Source organism: Panthera pardus, unplaced genomic scaffold, assembly GCF_024362965.1.
Source record: "Panthera pardus isolate Hobbes unplaced genomic scaffold, ASM2436296v1 HiC_scaffold_17, whole genome shotgun sequence".
Taxonomy (NCBI): domain Eukaryota; kingdom Metazoa; phylum Chordata; class Mammalia; order Carnivora; family Felidae; genus Panthera; species Panthera pardus.
The window spans coordinates 79,977,543-80,000,141 of NW_026526732.1; the positions used below are offsets into that span (position 1 = coordinate 79,977,543).

General features: G+C 36.8%; 1 long non-coding RNA gene across 1 annotated transcript in view; it reads right to left on the reverse strand.

Annotated features, from left to right (window-relative positions):
- The window catches only part of LOC109263324 (uncharacterized), a 118,573-nt gene extending 96,699 nt beyond the window's left edge, over nucleotides 1-21,874 (reverse strand). The window contains exon 1 of the long non-coding RNA XR_002078156.2: nucleotides 21,458-21,874. This is a non-coding gene — a long non-coding RNA (uncharacterized LOC109263324). The remainder of the gene's footprint in view (nucleotides 1-21,457) is intronic.
- Between the last annotated feature and the right edge of the window lie 725 nt (nucleotides 21,875-22,599).

Here is a 22,599-nt window from a genome sequence, read left to right on the forward strand (position 1 = left end):
CCAGACCGGTGGGTTCAAATCCCTGCCCTGTCACTTACTTGCTCTATGACCTTGAGTAACGTAACTAACTCCTCTATGCCTTAGTTTCTCATCAGTAACAGTTAATAGAATTTCCCTCATAAGCTTACTTTGAGGATTAAATGCATTAATACAGGTATTGGTAAGCTTCTTCTATAAAGAGCCAGATAATCAACAGTTTAGGGTTTGCAGGACATATAGTCTCTGCTGCAAACATTCAAATATGCCATTGTAGAGTGAAAAATAGCCCTAGACAGTGCATAAATGATTTGGTGTGGTTATTGTCTAATAAAACTTGATTTATGAAAATAGGCAGTGGTATGATTGGCTTGCAGGACATAGTTTGCTCATCTCTGGAATACTTGTGCACCAATACTTGGTTTGGTCCATTATAAGAACGATAAATATTACCTTTTTGAAATTGTCATCCTCCTCCTCATTATATGTATACCCTCATTCCACAAAGGACTAAAAACCTTATTATGGCTAATTTTACAGTATAGCTCTCAGAGTGTTATGTAGGCTCTGCTGTCACATATATGCATTTCCTAACTCAGCATCTCTAACCTTCCATTAAAGTCCTTCTAAATGCAGAGGGCAGTCAATTCCCATGTCATTGTTCTTAAGCTGGCAATAACTCTAAAAGTAGAGCATGTCTTTCAAGTGTCATATTTAATCTAAAAAATTCATGTGAATTTTGCATTTTACTCCATAGTATGTGTTTCCTTTAAAACAAAAAATGGTGGTTTAAATCATTTGTCATTGAGTAAGATGTTTACCAAGTATCTGGTTTTTCATGACATGTACATTTATACCAGTTTGAGAAACGTGGCCTGTGATGACAGGAAATTAAAATGTGAGGTAGGGACGCCTGGGTGGCTCAGTGGGTTGAGCGTCCGACTCTTGACTCTGATGTCGGCTTGGGCCGAGCAAGGAGCCTGCTTGAGATTCTCTCTCTCTCCCTCTCTCAGCCCCTTCCCTCTGCCCCTGCTTGAAAATAAACAAACAAACATTTAGGAAATAAGATAAAATGTGAGGTAGTTATCTCCTTAGAGATGAATAGCCTTGGAGTTCTATGTGGCTGTTAGATCTTTCTCAAACACAGACATGGATTAAAGTTAGGAGATAGGGACACGAAAGAATTCATGGAAATTTTAGAGAACTCCATTTATTTCCGCCCACCTGGTAGGTGACTAAGTGCATGTCTTGGCTCCTGCAGCCACAGAAATCTGCACATGCCCACCAGGCTGTGACTGACAGAAACTGCTTGTGGTTGATTTAAGAAATAAAGTCATGAGAAGTAAAATAAACAGAGTAATTTTTGTGTAAGAGGTCACTGTTAAGTTGAAGTATATAAAATGTTTAATATTTGTCCGTTTTTGAAATATAAAAGTAGCAGTTTCTATGGTTCAACCTAATATTTCCCCAAAGCTTATTAACCAACAATGTGCATAGCACTGTTTTTTTAAGTGAAATATTATAACTGTAAATCATAAGAAAAACACTTTCAGATTCTTTAAAAAAAAGTACACGCAGGATGAAGAATGTGGAAATAGAAAGTAAAAGTTAGTGGATAATGCTAAAAACAATTAGAACATTTTATTTTTTGTAGCCTATGGGGTTGGATTGTGATCATGGTTGATAGAATCCTTTCAGACAATTCTGAGAAGCAATCCTGTGGGTGCTTGTTGATCCAGCAGGTGTTAAGAAATAAAACATCAGGACCAGAAGAATAAACCTTGAGCGTTGCACAAAGGTACTCGGAAAGAAGACGTCCCCTGTGCTCTTTATGGCCATAAGCAAAGTGCATTTATTTAACCACTTTATTAGTATGAGATGGAAAGAAAGCAGATGTTGTTTTACTCCTCCTCTGCTATCATCAACTGCCAGATGATTCTCTGCAGCTATATGATGAATTTCTCTTAGCATCACCATTTCCCTTGGTAGGCAGCTTAGGGCCCATGGCAGAGTTTTCAGACTCCTTTATTTAAGACAAGATGTACTCTTTACTAACACTCACTTAAAGCCCAGTCTTTATCTCAAATCTTAAGTCATATGCATGGGCGGAACCACCCAGAGACAGAGAGAGTGACCAAACTCAACAACATCAATGATCTATGAAGAACACAAGTATGATTTAGGCTTTGAACTCTGAAAGTTATGTTGCAAGTCAAGACTTTTGTGATGAGTCATCCCTACCTGCTTCTTTACATTTTAAATTCCCAGATCTGGATCTGGATTGTGAGGAAAAGAGAAACGGAAGCTCAGACCTATGTGTTTGGGTAACTGAGGAAAGCAGAATGTTCCCAAGCACACATGAGTGTTTCTGCACTTAGTTTGGTATACCTTATATAGCCTTGAATTTCAGATTTGCTGCCTTCATTCTGTCTTAAATTTTATAACTTGAAGTTTCAACTGAGTAGGCAGAGAAAAACAAAACAACCAAACCAAGTTCAGAAGGACATATGAACATTAAAGTTTTTCTAAGGGAAACCTAACTGTCAAGCTTACAAGTAGTTTGGCTTCACATGTCATCAGAAATTTGATCCAAATGGAAAACATTTTCTAACTTAAAATATTAAGCATACACAGAAATTGAGAGAATAGTAAACTACTAGATTCGACAATTTTCAAAAATCTTCCATCCTTGCTTTACCTTTTTATATTTTTATATTTAAAATACATTAAAATATAAAATATAAAATTATAAAAATATTAAAATATTTATATTTTTGTATTTTTAATGTTTCATGTATTTTTGAGAGAGACAGACACAGAGCTTGAGTGAGGGAGGGGCAGACAGAGAGGAAGACAGAATCTGAAGCAGGCTCCAGGCTCCAAGTTCTCAGCACAGAGCCCGATGTAGGGCTCAAACCCATGGATGGTGAGATCATGACCTGAGCCGAAGACGGACGCCCAATCAACTGAGCCACCCAGGTGCCCCTTGTTGAAGTATTTTAAAGCTAATCGCAGTCCCATGTCATTCTACTTCATATATACTTCAGTATGCATCTCCTAAGAATTAAAGATAGTTTCATAACTAAAAGCGCTACTTGGGCAAAATTTTAAATGACAATTTATCTCTAAAAAATAAAACTTGTATTTACTGTTAATTTATTTTTTTACTATTTCTTTTTGAGAAGCAGGGGGAAGGCAGAGAAAGAGGGAGACACAGAATCCAAATCAGACTCCAGGCTCTGAGCTGTCAGCACAGAGCCCGACGTGGGGCTCAAACTCACAAACTGCAACATCATGACCTGAGTTGAAGTAGGACACTTAACCCACTGAGCCACCCAGGCACCCCTGTGAGTAAGTTTAAAATTTGCTGCATTGCAAAAATGAATATGATTATTCATTCAGTATGAATATGAAGTGCTAAAACTAAAAAGAAGATAAAGGTAAAATAAAATAAGGTATATGGAAGGTACTATACCATAAATTCAACCCCTGCTTCACAGGAGCCAGCAGGAGGGAAACTCTAGCAGTCACCAGATTCAGGGTACATAATGGAGAAATATCACTATTGCTCTGGAGAACCTAGTTTTTCCTCTTTCTAAGGTTTGTGAGGAAATTCTCCTGGTTATCTTCATGAAGAAGGCAGTATGAGATTTATCAGACAATATACTTTGCAAAATCCCCACAATAAACACAAAAGAGGTTCTGTGCTGCCCCTTATTAGAGTGCCCTTGTTGCAGCTAAGGCACAATGCTCAAGTCTAGGTGAGTAAAAGCCATCCAACAAGGCCCCAGAGCTTTGCGCCCGGTCCATCTGGTGGCCCCCACCCCAAGGTACAGCATAAAAACCATTCATTTCAAATAAGCTTTTGATCTCCTTCAGATTCCCATCGTCTCAGTTCCTCATTAATAATACAGCCCTAATTTTAAAAACTCAAATCCAGCTGTTACTACTTTTAAGTGCTGTTATCCACAGCAAGTCAATGTGACACCAAATGTGTCTTCCACGTTCATTCATTATGTGTGAATTTGGCCCATCCACCGGATATTTTTTCCTCCTGTTATTCAAGGGGGTTGCAAATGCCAAAAGCAATCAATCTATGAAGCAAATCGATGTGAACAGCTTTCAGGGAGAAGAGCTAACCCTGCAGCGATCTGCGATCAGTGATCTGTAATTCTTTTTGAAATAGCAGCTGAGCCCGTCTATGGATCTAATAACTAAGGTACAGATTCACTGAAGGATCTGTCGCCCTTCAGCTTTAAAAAAAAAAAAAAAAAAAAAAAATTTCTCTTACTTGAGGCTAGCTTCAGGGTTTCCAAGCTGCAGGAACAGCTTGAGGCTCTGGCGGCGGTCCTGCTTGGTCAGCCGTAGGGACCGGCAGCTCCCAGACTCCTCGGCTCCCTCTCACTTGCATGCTGCCACATTGATCCCAGTAAGCACTCTGGCTCCTCAACATCCTACTACCTACCATCAATAGCTCCTTGGAGGGGGCAAAATGCAGTTTCTTTGTGTCTTTAGTATATAGCTCATCATGCTTTTCAAGATTTCCTCCTGGCTTCCGCTAACAGCCTTTGCTTGCTTCCTACAGTTCTGTTCAACCGCAGCTAAATCAACCTGTTTGATGTCGCCATGTCTCAGGAATCCAACCAGAAAACATGTGGAAATCATACATGTAGGTGAGCCAACATCAAGGAACAATAAGAGAAAAACCATCTCAATAAACAGGAAGGAACTTTGAATGCACAAAATATTTTCTTGTCAAACTAAAAAAAAACAAACAAAAATATTTTGGGATATTTAAACATAACCACAATGGTAAAATATGTCCCGCTCCCACATTGCTTATTTTCCTGGGTATAACATTCCTATTTTAAAATTGTAGGAACAGATCCAAGAAACAAATGTCTTTGAAAATTCCATTTTACAGAAGCATCACTGTATACATTTAAGCTTTTTCTTCCTACTGAAAATTATTGCAAACAGCATGAAAAATGTCAACGCAGGAAACAGAATAAAAGTAATGGATGGTCTTTAAAAAACAGAGGGATAAAAATGTTCCTGAAATACTATGCTCAAGTGACTAATGTTAATAGTTAAGTAAAATTATTCCCCATAGGCAAGAAAATAAGTAAGATGCCTATGGAGTAACACATAAAATAACAGGAGCAGGGAAAATAAAGTTAGAAAAGTCAGTAATATTTCTAGATGATTTTAGGAAGTTGGCAGAGAAAATATCTAACAGTAGGATAAATTTTGTTAATATTGCCCAGGAATGGAAAATTTCTGTTTCTTTTTCCAATATACTGAAAATAATTGTTAGGTGTTTTGTTGTTCTTGGCCTGAAATATTCAGGTTATTATCTGTTTCCTGTGTCACTTTGCAGAAATCTTAATTCCTATTCTCTTACTCTCTTTCCCACATATACTCATCTGAACTTCTTTTTAGATTTCTATTGGTGATTAACAGTATTTTAAGTTTCCTAAATTCCGTCCTTTATTTGGAGTCCTTATCATTAAAAAATCTAAATGCTGAATCCTACTTTCCTACGTTTGCTTTCCTAAATTCAAAACAGCAAGCATCTCACACATGCTTCACCATTACTCCATTTAATTGAAGGCTCCTTGTTAGTATCGTGTTCAGTACCCAGGGAGTCCCAGTACCATACAATCAAGGAATTCACAATTAAATTACAAAAAAATTTGAGGCTAACATGCAGATACTTGCCTGGAGGCGGTGACCTTCAAGCTCCCTGTTAAAGAACAGGAGAGATTTAGGTGTAGAGGACAGAGGAGGCTATTCCAAATAGAAAGTTTGATAGGTAGACCACTCAGCTGCAGAGGGGACACTAGAGGGATGCCTGGCAGAGAGAGAAGGAGAAGCAAATTTTCTTTGCTTAGGATCGATGACCATAAATGCCATCCTGCTGACAAAGTCCAGTGCAAGCTCTAGGAGGTGTTGTATTCGACACACCTTCTTTAGTTCCACCTGGGGAAAACAGTGTCACTTCCTCACCTAACGCATCCAAAACCACACGGAAGAAACAGACCCCAGAGACCAGGGTGCATGAGAAGCCACTCCAGGGAAGGTCTAGGCATGATTAAAACATTTGTTAATAAAATGCTCCACACCACTTCAGATACTACATTGCCCTGACTACCTAGCTCTTCCAATACAGAGAGCCCTTCTGGAACTCATCAGCATTTCCATCCACCATGGCAGAGTCTTTTTTATCCTAATTAAGGGCTTCCAATTCTTAATTACCTAAATCTCTCTGGGGAAGTCTCAATATACAAATCACAGATTGATTTGTTTGTGGTGGGACAAAATGACTGTGCATTCCCTTTAGTTTAAAGTTTTCTTCTAAATACCTATAAGAATCTATGATTGGGGTCATACTTTATATCAAATAGTAGCATATTACAGGAGGAGAAATTCTCAATGACCCAATCCATGCTCATATGTACATGGTACCAAGTTTTACAATCAGGTTCCAAGATTGGAATAGAGAGGAATAAGGATTAGAGAAGAGCCTTTAATTTACTACTTGGTACTCTAATTTGGAGTAATAAATGAGTGTGAATATTCACTCTACCTTAAAAATTAAGCCCCAAATCCCACATATATTGGAGGGAGGTGTTCTCAAGCTATAATTGACATATAACATCATGTAAATTTGAAGTGTATAATGTACCCTAGGGTAGCAACTGTCAAACATACAAAACAGTATATATTGTTAGCTCTAGTCACCATGTACAGACATTAGCTCTCCAGACTTACTCATCTTACAACTCAAAGTTGTACCCTTTGACCAACATCTCTCTATTCCCTCCTGCCACTCAGCCCTGGCAACCACCATTCTATTCTCTGTTTCTATGAGTTCCATGTTTTTAGATTCCACATTTAAGTGAGGTCACATTTAAGTGAGTCAGTATTTCTTTCTCTGACTTATTTCACTTAGCATAATGCCCTTAAGATCCATCCACGTTGTCACCAATGGCAGTATTTTCATCTTTATGAATATTACATTTTATTCATATGTATATGATATATATATACACATATATGTATATATATATATACACATATATGTATATATATATATACACACATATATATATATATACACATTTTCTTTTTTAAAATTTTTTAGTAATCTTTATTTTTGGGAGAGAGACAGAGTGCGAGTGGGGGAGGAACAGAGAGGGAGGTATATATCACATTTTCTTTATCCATCCATCTGTTGGTAGACACTTAGGTTGTTTCCACATCTTAGCTATGTGAATAATGCTGCTGTGCACAAAAGGGTACAGGTATCTCTTCTAAGTAATTTCATTTCCTTCAGTATATACCCAGAAGTGGGATTACTGGATCATATTATAGTTTTATTTTTAATTTTTTGAGGAACCTCCATATTGTTTTCTATAATGGCTGCACCAGTTTACATTCCCACCAACAGTGCACCATGGTTTCCTTTTCTCCACATCCTCCCCAGAATTTATTATCTCTTATCTTTTTTACAATAGTCATTCTAACAGGTGTGAGTTGATATTTCATTATGGTTTTGGTTTGTATTTCCTTAATGATTAGTGATGTTGAGTACCTTTTTCTATACTTGTTGGCCATTTGTATGTCTTCTTTGGAAAAATGTCTATTCAAGTTTTATGCCAATTTTTAAATTGGATTGAGTTTTTTTTGTTGTTGTTGTTGCTATTGGTTAGAAGTTCCTCATATATTGTTGATAATAACCAACTCAGGTATATGGTTTTGCAAATATTTTCTTCCATTCCACAGATTGCCTTTTCATTCAGTTAATTGTTTATTTTGTTGTGCAGAAGCCTGTAGTTTGATGTAATCTCACTTTTTGATTGCTGCTTTTGTTGCCTGTGCTTTTGTCATATCCAAAAAATCATAGTCAAGACTGTTGTCGAGGAGATTTTTCTTTAGCTTTTGTTCTAGGAGTTTTATGGTTTCAAGTCTTACATTTAAGTCCTTAATCCATTTTGAGTTAATTTTTAGTAGTTGTGTAAGATAGGGTTCCAATTTCATTCTTTGCATGTGGATATTCAGTTTTCCCAATACCATTTATCGAAGAGACTGTCTTTTCCCTATTGAGTATTCTTGGCTTCCTTATCAAATATTATTTGACCATATATATATGGATTTATTTCTGGGATCTCTGTTCTGTTCCATTGGTATATGTATCTGTATGCTATCACCATACTGTTTCAATTACTGTAGCTTTGTAACATAGCTTGAAATTAGGAAGTGTGATCCCTCCAACTTTGTTCTTTCTCAAGATTTCTTTGGCTACTCAGGATTGTTTATGATTCCATACAAATTTTAGGATTTTTTCTCTTTCTGTGAAAAATGCCATTGGAATTTTGATAGGAGTTTCATTGAATCTATAGACCACTTTGGGTAAAATGGACATTTTATTTTTTTATTTTATTTATTTTATTTTTAATATATGAAATTTATTGTCAGATTGGTTTCCATACAACATCCAGTGCTCATCCCAAAAGATGCCCTCTTCAATACCCATCAGCCACCCTCCCCTCCCTCCCACCCCCCATCAACCCTCAGTTTTTTCTCAGTTTTTAAGAGTCTCTTATGCTTTGGCTCTCTCCCACTCTAACCTCTTTTTTTTTTTCTTTCCCTCCCCCATGGACTTCTGTTAAGTTTCTCAGGATCCACATAAGAGTGAAAACATATAGTATCTGTCTTTCTCTGTATGGCTTATTTCACTTAGCATCACACTCTCCAGTTCCATCCACGTTGCTACAAAGGGCCATATTTCATTCTTTCTCATTGCCACGTAGTACTCCATTGTGTACATAAACCACAATTTCTTTATCCATTCATCAGTTGATGGACATTTAGGCTCTTTCCATAATTTGGCTATTGTTGAGAGTGCTGCTATAAACATTGGGGTACAAGTGCCCCTATGCATCAGTAATCCTGTATCCCTTGGGTAAATTCCTAGCAGTGCTACTGCTGGGTCAGAGGGTAGATCTAGTTTTAATTTTTTGAGGAACCTCCACACTGTTTTCCAGAGTGGCTGTACCAGTTTGCATTCCCACCAACAGTGCAAGAGGGTTCCTGTTTCTCCACATCCTCTCCAGTATCTATAGTCTACTGATTTGTTCATTTTGGCCACTCTAACTGGCGTGAGGTGTGGTTTTGATTTGTATTTTCCTGATGAGGAGCGACGTTGAGCATCTTTTCATGTGCCTGTTGGCCATCTGGATGTCTTCTTTAGAGAAGTGTCTATTCATGTTTTCTGCCCATTTCTTCACTGGATTGTTTTTCGGGTGTGGCATTTGGTGAGTTCTTTATAGATTTTGGATACTAGCCCTTTGTCCGATATGTCATTTGCAAATATCTTTTCCCATTCCGTTGGTTGCCTTTTAGTTTTGTTGATTGTTTCCTTTGCTTGCAGAAGCTTTTTATCTTCATGAGGTCCCAATAGTTCATTTTTGCTTTTAATTCCCTTGCCTTTGGGGATGTGTCAAGTAAGAAATTGCTGAGGCTAAGGTCAGAGAGGTCTTTTCCTGCTTTCTCCTCTAGTGTTTTGATGGTTTCCTGTCTCACATTCAGGTCCTTTATCCATAAAATGGACATTTTAATATGAACTCTTCTGATCCGTGAACATGGGTTATCTATGGGATATAAACTTATGTCAATCTCTTTAATTGATGTCTTATAGTTTTATGTACAGATCTTTCATTTCCTTGGTTAAATTTATTGCTAAGTATTTTATTTTTTTGCATGCTATTGTAAATGGGCTCATCCACTCATTTTTTTTTTTCAAGATAGTTAATTGTTAGTATAGAAATGCAACTGATTTTTGTATGTTGATTTTGTATCCTAAAACTTTACCCAATTCATTTATTAGGTCTAATCGCTTTTTGAGAGTCCTTAGGATTTTTTATATACAAAATTGTGTCATCAGCAGAGATAATTTTAATGTTTTCTTTCTGATCTGGTTGCCTTTTATTTCTTTTTCTTGCCTAATTGCTCTGGCTAGGACTTACAGTATTATGTTGAATAAGAATGATGAGAGTGGGCACCTTTGTCTTGTTCTTGACTTTAGAGGGAAGCCTTTTAACCTTTTAAACTGAATATGTTAGTTGTGAGATCATATATGGCCTTTATTATGTTGAGCTATGTTCCTTATATACCCAAGTTTGTTGAGAATTTTCATCATGAAAGGATGTTGAATTTTGTCAAATGCTTTTTCTGCATCTGTTGAGATGATTATATGATTTTTGTCCATAATTTTGTTAATCTGGGGTATCGCATTTACTGACTTCCATATGTTGAATCATCCTTGCAATCTCAGGGATAAATCTCACTTGATCATGATGTATGATCCTTTCAATGTGCTGCTGAATTTGGTTTCCTAATATTTTTTTTTAAGTTTTGCATCTATATTCCTCAAGGATATTGGCTTATAGTTTTCTTTTCTCTTAGTACCCTTATCTGGCTTTGGTATCAAGGTAATTCTGTCCTCATAAAATAAATTTGGGAGGGCTTTCTTCCCTTCAATTTTTGGAAGAGTTTGAGAATAACTGGCATACATTCTTTTTTAAATGTTCAGTAGGATTCAACTGAAGGCATCTGTCCTGAGCTTTTCCTTGTTGGGAGGTTTTTGATTACTGAGTCAATCTCCTTATTTATTATTGGTATATTCAAACTTTCTGTTTCTTCATGATTCAGACTTGGTAGATTTATGTTTCTAGAAATTTATTATTTCTTCTACATTGTCCAATTGGCAGGCATATAATTTTTTTTAATGTTTATTTATTCAGAGAAAGGGTATACACAAACAAGGGGAAAGCAGAGAGAGGGGAGGAGAGAGAGAATCCCAAGCAGGCTTCAGGCTGTCAGTGTAGAGCCTGATGCAGGGCTCAGTCCCACAAACTATGAGCTGAGCTGAAATCAAGAGTTGGACACTTAACCAACTGAGCCACCCAGACACCCCTTTAGTAGTCTATTATTATCCTCTATATTTCTGTGATATCAGTTGCAATGCCTCCTCCATTTATAATTGTATTTGAATACTCTTTTTCTGTTGGAAAGTCTAACGATTTATCAATTTTGTTTATATTAAAGAAAATCAACTCAGTTTGTTGACCTTTTCTTTAAAAATTTTTTTTTAATGTTTATTTTTGAGAGAGAGATAGAGTGAGAGAGAGAGAAAGAAAGAGCTTGAGTGGGGGAGGGGAAGAGAGAGAGGGAGACACAGGATCTGAAGCAGGCTCTAGGCCCTGAGCTGTCAGCACAGAGCCTGATGTGGGGCTTGAACTCACAAACTGCGAGATCATGACCTGAGCCAAATTTGGATGCTTAACCAACTGAGCCATCCAGGTGCCCCTAATCTTTCTATCATTATTCTATTCTCTATCTTATTTCTTCTCTGGTCTTTATTATCTTCTTCCTTCTGCTAACTTCCTTGTGTATTTGAGACATTTGTTGTTTTTTTTCTTAACGTAGTTATTTATCACTATAAACTTCCCTCAGCATTGCTCTTGCTATATAAGTTTTGGTATGCTGTGTTTCCATTTTTGTTTTTTTTAATGTGTTGATTTCCCTTTTAATTTGATCTTTGACCCATTGGTTGTTCAGGAGTGAGTTTAATTTCCACATATTTATGATTTTTTCATCTTTTCCCCGTTACTAATTTCTAGCTTCATACCACTGTGGTTGAAATTATACCAAATATCTTTTCCAATTTTTAAAAATTTGCTAAGACTTGTTATGTGTCCAAATATGTGATCTATCCTGGAGAATATTCTGTGTGTTCTTGAAAAGAATATATATTCTGCTGCTATTTTATGGGATAGTCTATATATGTCTTTTAGGTCCATTTGTTTTATAGTGTTGTTCAATTTAGTTGTTTCCTTATCGATTTTCTGTCTAGATGATCTATCCACTGTTGAAAGTGGAGTATTAAAGTCCCTACTATTACTGTATTGTTGTCTATTACTCCTTTCAGATCTATTAGTATTTGTTCAATGTATTTATGTGCTCTGATGTTCAGTGTATATATATTTACAATTATTTTCTCTTTTTGATGAATTGACCCCTTTATCATTACAAAATGACCTAGGACTCTTGTTACGGGTGTTAACAAAGCCTTTTTTACCTAATAAAAGTATGGCTACCCTGCTCCTTTTTGGTTTCCCTTTGCATGGAATAGATTTTTCATCTCTTCACTTTGAGCTTATGTGTGTCCTTGAAGCTGAAGTGAGTCTGTTGTAAGCAGCATATAGATGAATCTTTTTTTTTTTAAACCATTCATCGACTCTATGCCATTTGATTGGAGAACTTTACCCATGTACATTTTAAATAATTATAGGTAGATAAGAACTCACTATTGCCATCTTGTTAATTGTTTTCTGGCTGGTTTGTAGTTCTTTTGTTCCTTTCTTCTGTGATTGCTGTGTTCCTTTATGAAATAACGCTTTTTCTATAGTGGTATACTTTGATTCCCTTTTTATTTTGTGTTCATTTACTATAGGTTTTTATTCTGTGATTACCCTTCAGCTTACTTGAGACGTCTTAAACTGATAACAGTTTAACTTTGAGCACATACAAAAACTCTTTTATTTCCTTCCCCACATTTTGTGTTCTTGATGTCACACTTCACATCTTTTTATATTATGTATCCATTAATAATTGTAATTATATCTGTTCCTAATACTTTTGTGCTTAAGCCTTTATACTAAAGTGGTTAAGACATCACCATATAACATTAGATAACATTAGAGTAACTGAATCTATATACTTGCCTTTGCCAGTGCTTTTAAAAATTTTTATGTTTTCACATTACTATTGGTGCCCTTTTGTTTCAACTCGAAGAACTTCTTTCAGCATTTCTTAGGCAGATTTAGTGATGATGAATTCCTTCAACCCTTGTTTGGAAAGTCTTTCTCTCACCCTTATTTCTGAAGGACAAATTTGATGGGTAACATATTCTTGGTTGGAAATTTCTTCCTTTCAACACTTTGAATATATCATTCCATTCTCTTCTGGCCTGCAAAGGCTCAGCTGAGAAATCTGCTTATGAGCGTCCCCATGTATAAGATAATTTTGTTTTCTCCTGCTGCTTTTAAAATTATTTCTTTTCTTTGATTTTAAATGGTTTTGTTATAATGTATCTTGGAAAAGATTTTGATTTGAAACTTTGAGGTGACTTAATAGCTTCATGAAGTTGGATGTCCAAATCTCTCCTCAAGTTTATGTTCTTAGCCATTAATTCTTTTTTTAAAAAATATTTATTTATTTGAGAGAGAGAGTAGGGGTTGCACAGAATCTGAAGCAGGCTCCAGGAACTGAGCTGTTAGCACAGAGCCTGACATGGGACTCAAACTCACAGAGTGTGAGATCATGACCAGAGCTGGTCAGAAGCTTAACCGACTGAGTCACCCATGTGCCCCTTAGCCATTAATTCTTTAAATAAGCTTTTCATCTCTTTCTCCAACTCTTTTTCTGGACTCCAATGATATGTAGATTGTTTTTTCTTAATAGTGTCTATAAGACCTGTAGGCTTTCTTCATTCCTTTTCATTCTTTCCTCTTCTTTGATTAGATAATTTCAAATGACTTGTCTTTGAGCTCAGTGGTTCTTCTGCTTAATCTAGTAGTCTGCTGCTGAGGCTTTCAATCGAATAATTTAGTTCAGTGACTGTATTCTTCAGCTCCAAAGTTTGTTTGGTTCTGTTCTCTCTCTTTGTTGAAATTCCCATTTTGTTCTTATATTGTTTTCTTAACATCATTAAGTTGTTTATGTTTTCTCTTGTAACTTTCTGAATATCTTTAGAACAATTATTTTGAATTCTTTGTTGGGAAATTCCTGTATCTCCATTTCTTTGGGGCCAGTTATTGGAGGTTTACTGTATTCCTTTGGTGGAGTCATTTTTACCTGATTCTTCATGATCCCAGTAGTCTTGTATAGGTGTCTGTGTATTTGAAAAAACAGTCACTCCTTCTAGGCTTTCTGGACTAAGTTTGATAAGGAATGACTTTTATCGATAGGTTGGGGCATGTTGGAGCATCCTGTGACCCTGGGTCTACTGATGCAGGCCACCAAGAGTTGGGGTGTGTTGTAGCACCAGATTGGGGAGGATATATTGACCAGCCTTTTGCGGTCCACAACAACTGGATGGTCTTTATTGAGCACTTTAGTGTGGGGGCTGTCAGGATCCTCAGCAGTGCCTCCAGGTATAGTGGCTAGGAATGAGGGCAAGCAGGAGTAGTACCTGGAGCTGGAGCTGTGCACATGTTTGGTAGTAGGGGCCATCTACAGGTGCCTGTGTAGTGGTAGGGGCTAAGAGCAAACACATGTAGTGATGAGGGCCAGAGCAACTAGCAAGGTTCAGGGCCAACTATAAGCACACTGGTAGCTGTGGTGGTACTGGCTGTTGGTAGGTACTACTGTGACTTCAGTCTTCCCTGGGTGAGCCCATCACAGCGGAAGCCAGTGACAGTTGCCAGGCTGGTGGCAAGCAAATGCATAGCTGGAGGGATCAGCCCTGGGTATGCACACTGTTGTGAAAGTCAGCTGTGGAGGTGTAGTATAATGTCCTACACTCACATAGCCACAGAGGCCTGGGCTTCCAGCGTGGTTCCCAGTCTCTGATGAGAGTGGGAATGGGAAGGGAGCAGGGTGGACTCAGGTGGCTGGTGTCAGCAAACACAAATACCTGTGGGGTAAAAGCTCATGAAATCTGCAGGGGGTCTATGGCAGCTTTGTGGACTGTTGAGTTTCTTCGGTGGCAAAAGATGCTGAGGTCATTTGCAGAGCACATCACTGTGAAACTCAGTTATTCCCTCAGTATGGTCAATACTGGTAGATCCTGCTTTTCTTCATTCCTAGCTGTCTCTGTTTCAGCTTTGCCAATCTCTGGTTGGAGTGAAACTGAAGTGGGACCTTCATGTAGTATCTTGAAAATCTGGGGAAACTGGTTGCTCATCATGTTCTTCCTTTCCACAAAAGAGGAAATCTTTCTCGTTAGGGAGTTCCTCTTGGTGCTCATCAAGGCTGGCTTGGCTGAGATGATGCAGGCAAAATGAAGCTATTCGTCCTTCTCTTCGTGTGCTGTTATTTTCAAGGTTTTTGCTCTACTATGTTGCCAAAGTTTCTTAAGTGGAATCCAGAGCTCTCCCAAAGCTGGATTTTGAGATATAGCTTTTTAATTGGTCTTTGTTGGGAAGATAGAGTCTGGGGTATCCTATTCTGCCATGTTGGTGACAGCATTCTGGAACTTGGTTATTTCTTCTTCTCAGGGAGAACAGAGTCCTTCCATGTAGAATCTGACACCCAGAAGCCTACATATTTTTTCAGTTGTTGCAGAGTATGGTGAGTATCCTGGAAAATCTGTTTTTCTAAGGGGCACTTTCTAAGTTCTCATGAGGACAAAAAGATCTTCCATAAGCCCAGAACTACAGCTCCAACTGCTTCACCAACAATAATTATCTCCATTCTGGCATAGCTTGAGGTCTATCGGACTATTTGTCTTACAGTGAAAACTTTATCAGTCTTTTTTCCATTTTTTCCAGCTAGCCAATATCAAGGACATTTGCCTTCTGAGTTAAAATGAGTAGCAAGACACAAGACTATTTTCAATTCTGGGCACTATTCCAAAAACATAGAAATTGGGAATGATTCTCTTGAGGAGAGATTTCTAAGTATTGCAGGTATCATTTGGACATCAGCTCTATATCCTGATACTTATTTCTAGTTGAAATAGTAAGACATTATATACCAACTCCTCTTAAACTTGGCCTACCAAGGGCCTCACTTCTAGATACTATCATTTTGGGTAGCAGTTCTTTTTAAAAAATTGACTGTAAGACACTCAGTAATGATAACCAACATCAGTTATCTGCATGATAACTTTAGTCATAGTATCACATATTTTAGTACTACATGTGTTGGAGCTGCATACAGTTATTATGATTCAGTCATCGTAATAATCCTTTATTCATTTTTTCCAGCTCTCATTTAATGGTCACTAATGAAAACATAATAAACACAGAGCTCCTAGCAATAAATATGCCCTGGGGAACTCAGTTCCTTGGCTTTTGCCTTGGCTTACCATCTAAAAATGCCTGTGACTCAGATAGTCTTCCACTAATACTGGTTTTCAGCTCTGTTTCTATTGTGTGATCAAGACATTGGATGTGTCCAGATCCAAGGGCCTTTCTCTCTCCAGTCTAATCAGTATGAAAAACATCCAACGTAGTAAATGCCACTTTAATTATAAGCTTGTTCCAACTGGATTAGAATCAAAATAAGCATGCTTAAGACAAAAACTGTATCTGAAAGGCAAAATTAGTAATTGAACTTCTGAGATAAAAATGGACTTCTATTTAATGATTAGTGATTTTCTTTTCTAATTCTTATTTTAATACTCTCGCTTCCACCATAAACCTATACTACCCTCCAATCCCATACATTATGTATTAAGTAATTCAGTTCCCTTTTTAATTGTCTTTTATTTACCTTTCTCAGATCACTTTGGGTTTACTGACTCCCCACTTCAGGGCATCCCAAGTTTTAGATGCAAATGCTAAGCACTGCAGAGAAGCCCTAACTGTAGAGGTTAGTACGTAGAAACTAGTACGTGGTGACTTTAGAGTTAGACTTAGTTTCAAATTCTGACTCCAACACTTAGTAATAGTATAGCTTGCACACAGTATTTACATCTCTAAGCTTCCATTTCCTAAGTCACAAAACAGGAAGAAATCACATTTACTTCACAGGCTGGTTTTAAGAATAAATAAACTAATATAGGTCATGCCCTTGGCAAAAGACTGCTAAATTCTGTAAGGTCACCTGACAAATGCTACTTATTGATGGGAGTAAAAGCATGCTCATCAGATCTATCTGTACATCGCGAATCAGCATGACTTGAGTTCAAATTCAGATCTGAGAGTTACAAGACCTTGGTCAAATTGATTAATTTCTCTTTGCTCTGTTGTCTCTTTTGCAAAAGGGAAATAAAAACACCTGTCTCATAGGAATAATTTCTAGGATCTATGTTGATTAATACAAGCTTCTTACTAAAAGATCAGTATCAGGCTATACAGTATCAGGCTTTGTACATATAGAATAAAGTGACCATCATACATCTTCCTCTGAAATACCCTGATAATGAGAATGAGACATGACTATCATCTTGTAAAGGTTTCCAGGGGCAGTTACTCTTGTATCCCATGGCCATAACTATCACCTTCTTTTCAAATCATTCAGTAACAGATTTTTTTACTTTACATGAGGTTCTCTGTGATTAGAATAGGTTGAGTTTTCTCGCTTTGTATTCACTCTACAGATGCAGATTATAATAGGAAGGAAACCAGTATAGCTGAGCTTAGGTTGAGGCTGATAACAGATTCCAGAAACCACAGTGGCCTATTGTTGATAATGTTGAAGAACTAGATGCTTCAGATGTTCTAAAAACAGGATTCCTTTTTCTATGTAGATATAAAAATACTACTTAGGAACCAACTACATTTTAACAGGCTATATAAAAAAGAACAAGTAAGCTATTTATTTTACCATTAGCAAAGGGCCTTGTCGTAGGTTGTATGACTGTCCCCATTTGCTGCTGCTCTCAGTGAGGTGACTATACGTTTGCATTTCCCTTAATATCAGGTTTTATTTAGCTTGATCTGGCGAATGAAATGTGAGCAGTACGCCCCTTCCAAACAGAAGCTTTAAAAGCCACTGCTAATTCTTTGCTCTTGAGAATTCCTTCAAAGAATCCTAATGGTTCCTTTATGTGGGTCAGAAGTACGTGATGGTCACGTGACTTGACTGGCCTCTTCTAAGCAATGCTGCAAAGATCAGTACAGTATATCTAGCACTTCACTTTAGAACAGAGAAACACTCTGTTTTCAGTCAACACAAACTTGTACACAAGTGTATGTGTACACACACATATGCCTCATATACATTTATTTTTTCTAGACGATTGAGTAAATTTCCCTGCCTTTTGTTATCTTATGTGAGATAATTTAACTTCTTAATGCAGTTGGAAAATGTGGTGCAAATGATACCGTAGTAAATGAAAGAACTTCATCAACTTCTAATTAGAAATTGAATCACTATGTGAATAGCATAATAAAATAGCCTGCTTTTAGTAATCTACAACAGAAATTGGTTCACAGAAGACTTTACTGAAAGGATAAGATTTAAAAGCTCTAATTAAATTTATTTTAAGATCTATCTCCTTAACTGCCAGACCAGCACTGTCCAATAGAACTTTTCATAATGAGAGAAGAATCCTCTATTTCTACTGCCCAATATGGTATCCACTAGCCACATGTGGCAGTTGAGCATTGGAAATATGCTAGTACAACTGAGGAACTGAACTTTAATTAAACTTATTAAATTTAAATAATCACTTATAGTTAATAGCTACTGAATTGGGCGATCCACCCTAGACCTTACATTGGAACATTATCTTTTCCTAATAATTGAAAAACTCTTTCATGTTACTATATTTGGCACTAAGAAACATATGTATGTGTATATATGTGTGCATGTGTATATATATGTACATATCTGTATCTTTCTAGTTATCTCTCTATGCAAGTATACCCTTTTATATTCAGGCACTCATATCACCGTAGATGCAAGAAAATATTGCCTGATCTGTTTCAGACTCAAATGGGTACTCTCAATTCAGAGCTAATCAGCTTCATGGAGCAAATATTATAATAAGGCTTTTCCCGATAGTCCTAATATGCAAGCAGATAGTCCCACATCCTAGAATCGTAAGTCAAAGACCTTCTTATTTGGTTCATCCATTGACCTAGAAAGAAATACTCCCAAATTATCCTGACAACTTCCAATATTGTACTTCTAAATCTCTATACTTTAGCTTTTTATCTTTATACTGGAAATTAGATTCCCAATTTCCTCAAACAAGCAGATTTGGTTTGCCCCAGTCACTGAATTGAAACTGAACTATAGTTCCATCTTACTATACAATTAAATAAGAAGCTTGTGCCCCATTTTCAAAAGATTCACCTCACTGCAAAGGTATAATACTCTGGGGTCTACTGTAATGGTTAAGACCATGGGGTTTGGAATAGTAATTCTTGATATAATTATTTGTGAAGACTCATGTATTATTAGGGACACTTGGACACTGATTCTTTTCACTTTCTATGGCTTTGCCTTACTTGGTGAACTCTCTTAGGGGCTAGAGGTAAGGAAATCCTCTTCAAGACAGGCCGTGCTGGTCACTGCCTGGAGAGGTTCTTTATCCTTGGCTAATTAACTAAGACATTTAATCTATTCTTAATGAGGGTGTGGTGTGTTCTTTCCCTTTTAATTATAGAGCACCAGAAAAACCTGGCTCTACTTCTTAATCACAATATGAGAATTAATTCATCTATAGGACTTAGCATAGCAAATAACCAATATCATTCTCCCAATAATTGGTGATTGATGTTGTTTTGTTTTTATTGAATTTTAAAATTAAATGTAATTTTACTCAAAGAACAACGACAAAACTTCTAAGGAGCATAATATCTTTTGGAATAAAGTAAAAGACTATTAGATAGAAAGAAATAAAGCTACACCAAGCATATTGATACCAAAAGTATTACCAAATGTAAAGTTTTATAGTTTTCTATTAAAAAACAAAATATGATGTGGGACATCTGGGTGTTTGAATTGGTTAAGCATCCCACTCTTGACTTTGGCTCAGATTATGACCTCACGTTTTGTGATTTTGAGCCCCATGTTGGGCTCTCTGCTGACAGTGCTGAATCAGCGTGGGATTCTCTCTCCCTCTCTCTGCTCCTCCCCCACTCAAGCTCGCTCGTGTGTGCTCTCTCTCTCTCAAAATAAATAAATAAAAACATAAAAAGAAATATGAAATGACTAAGTTAATCAGGATCCCTTCTACAGACAAGCCAGGCATTACCAACCTTGACCTTTATCCATCTGAGGATAGGAAATTAATGAAAGAATATAAAGAAGGAAAGTTGAGGCACTGAGGTTTCCATATGTTTGTGGTTGTTCATGTGGCAGAACATAAAATTTCTCCCAGATTATGTCTTGAGTTCCCTCAGCTCAATTAGGGTATATTCATAAACCTCTAAGGTACTTGCCCCCATGAGCAGTGGGTCCCACAGGAAGCTCCCTGTGTGGTCTCAGAGATCCTCTCTGAAGACCAGAGGCAGAGAGTGCTAGTCATCAAGTCTTCTCACAATAGAGAAGTCATGCCACCAGTAGGATTAGCCTCAAATATACCAGATAACACATTTGAGTCAGATTTTAACTTGGAAACTAAGACAGTATTAAAAATGTATTAACTCTTTCAAACACTATCCTGAAAAAGATATCCAAAGTGGCTGACCAGCATCAGCACCTGACTTAAGCAATGAAGAATTCAAATTTATAGCAAGACAATACTAAAACATGGGAGAAGATATTTTGCAATATTTAATGTAAACTATCAATCTTATATTACTCATTTCTAATATAGCATACAAATCCAGGTTATTTATTTCTTGGGGCACCTGTCTGGCTCAGTGGGTAGAGCATGCAACTCGGTCTGAGTGTCATGAGTTTGAACTCTATGTTGGGCATAAACTTTACTTTAAAAAAAGATTATTTCTCAAGATATAAATGGAGCAGAAATCAGAACATGGATTTACCAGGAATAGGTTACATATTTGTTGTATCTTTATTCCCCAGGGAAAAAATGTAAAACTGTGCAGCTAAAGCATCAACTTGATTGCTTAATGATGGTTAACATTTAAGAATTTGCTCTGGGGGAAATAAAGTGGAAATTTAAATAGTGTTGCAACTTGCCATTACTGCAGGGTTTCTCTATTTCCAAATGAGGACACAAGCGGAAAATGATGGGGGGGGCACCTGCTCGTACATATTATATTCAGTCAAATCCTCTTCCCTTCATTGCTTCCGTAGATACATGCTGCTTTAACTGCATAGATGGCTTTGTTATTAAGCTGTTAGTCTAAATTTTTCCTATTTAGCAAATATTTCTGTAGTTCTTGGAAGCAAAATGTCTACATGTGCATTTAGATACAAAGATATTTTTACCAATCAGGATAGCAATTTATTCCAAGCTGCAGAGTCACCCCCTCTAAGGAAATATTGACTCCTCTCATTATTGATAATGTACACACTTCCTCTCTTGCCAGATGACATTCTGGTCTAGCCCTTTACTTCTGAACCCCAGCAAAGGGTCTACAATCCTGTGAGATGAGTCTAATTATGTTTTAGGGCATATTCAAGTGCCAGCAATAAACAAAATAAGAGCCCACCCATAATAACAACAGCAATCGTCAGAACAGCCATTTAAATTAACACCTTTAATCAAGCAACCTAAACATCATAATGCAAAAGTAGAATAGAATTTAAATTTAAATCAACATTCTACCCCATAAAAAACAGGGAGGTGGGAGTGAAATTGACAAAAATACTTTTACTTTACCCATGTAAACATCAGACTGTTTTTCTCCCTAGGCTTGCTTTTCTTTCTTTGGCATGACAGTTCTGATTCTTCAGCCTCCCCATGAAGAAGAGAAAAATTCCCTTGAAGCTGAACTAAATTCATCAGCAAATGAAATTACATTCATTTGATAAAATGCTAAATGGAAAAAGGCAGGTTTATTTTAAGCCGTCAACAGGCTGTTGTAGTTAATCATGCACAGTGCAGAAGACAGGAGTTTGGTTGCTAAGAAAATGGTTGGCATGTTTCCACGAGATCCATGTGATGTGAAATGCATCTGCTCGCTTTAACAGTGAAATAGAAAAAAATAAAATAAACACTTCAGGGTATATTTGGTGAGTCACTATGGAACACAAGGCCAAAATAACTTCTGTGTTGTCAGTTTATTTTATACAACCTTATTATGATGTTAGCCTTTTCTTATAATTCAAAAAATTTCAATTTAATAGTGATATTTTGTTAGAAAATTGATAAATATTTATTGTAGAGAAATTAGAAAATATGAAATCTGCTACATCACATGTAAATACAAATATTAATATCTAATGCCTGGTGCATGCATCGTAGGGGCTCAATATTTATTTGGTGAATATATATTTTATTTACATATACGGGATCATAATGTATACACTTTTACAACCTGTTTTTTGTTCATTAATTTATCATATTTTATGTTATTAAATATTCTTTAACATTATTTTAATAGTTTCATTATTATAGGACACATAGTTGTTGCCTTGTAAAACTTTTGTAATATTCAGGAACCAAAAACAAGCATCTCCCCAGATGAGAATAATATTATGGTGCTGATGAAATCTGAATATGTTCAAGATTTTCTGCTTGGATGTCACACATTTCTCTGATTATTGTGACAGTAGGGTCTCAGCTATTTGGATCATGTGTAATTCTACCATTTTTACCACCATATACAGACCTTTGCTACTTAGACACTACTTACTGTAAGCATGCAGGCATAATAATTTGAGAGAGAATAGCCAAAGATAGCAATATTCTTGGCATCGTCCTGCACATCATAATGGTCCTCAGAGTGAAGTAACCATAGACATCTATGTCCACAGCATCTTCAAGATAGCTATAGGGGCGCCTGGGTGGCTCAGTCGGTT